At 40.1% G+C, this 775-nt stretch overlaps 1 long non-coding RNA gene across 1 annotated transcript in view; it reads right to left on the bottom strand.

The window, feature by feature from the left end:
- Nucleotides 1-511, bottom strand: part of LOC128250330 (uncharacterized) — a 59817-nt gene extending 59306 nt beyond the window's left edge. The window contains exon 1 of the long non-coding RNA XR_008266356.1: nucleotides 314-511. This is a non-coding gene — a long non-coding RNA (uncharacterized LOC128250330). The remainder of the gene's footprint in view (nucleotides 1-313) is intronic.
- Nucleotides 512-775: the final 264 nt, after the last annotated feature.

The following is a 775-nucleotide window of genomic DNA, read 5'->3' on the forward strand; positions in this document are numbered from 1 at the left end:
CAACATTCAAAAGCCGTACGGCCAAACGCAAATCTGAGGTAGAACGCTAGTAGTTCGTCTTGCCTTCACAGCGGCTGGAGTGAAAAGAAAGTTGACCACAGGTCACACGAGAGCAGAGAGGATGGTGGAGGGAGGAAGTGGAACAAGGAGGAAGGGACAGAAGAGTATAGCAGTGAAGTAGAGGCCAGGACAGAGGTATAGATAGAAAGATGGAGGAAGACAGATAAATAGATAGAAAGATAGATAGATAGATAGACAGATAGATAGATAGATAGATAGAAAGATAGTCACGTCAGAATAATAGTAGACTTACTTGCAAAAAAGGACGTGTGCCCATAACAGGTAACTTCTACATACTAGAAGGCAGTCATAAACGACCGAAAACCACAAAGTAAAACATTTCAAAGGGAAGTTTCCATTTACCAAATTCGTGCGTAAGGCATTGATCGTAAATAACGCTGCACTTGAACCTACATGGTTGCAAATCAGGCTTCCTAACCACACAGACATAGTAAATTTCAGTTCATTGTTGTTTTTTTATTCAAGCTTCCGTTGCCTAGTAACACAGATATTGATTTTCATTTTATTTCATTTTGTTTATTGACTTAATTGTTTTCTCCTGTGTGGTTCGTTAATGATGTCAGGAAGATAAGCACGTTGCTTGGTGACACAGGTTTGCCAAAGTGATCTCATTTGGAGTGACACTCACATTTTTCAATGCTGCTAACTTCTCAGGACTAACAGCAAGAAATTTCTAATTTGGCGGCACCTTCAC

This window comes from Octopus bimaculoides, chromosome 20 (genome assembly GCF_001194135.2).
Source record: "Octopus bimaculoides isolate UCB-OBI-ISO-001 chromosome 20, ASM119413v2, whole genome shotgun sequence".
Taxonomy (NCBI): domain Eukaryota; kingdom Metazoa; phylum Mollusca; class Cephalopoda; order Octopoda; family Octopodidae; genus Octopus; species Octopus bimaculoides.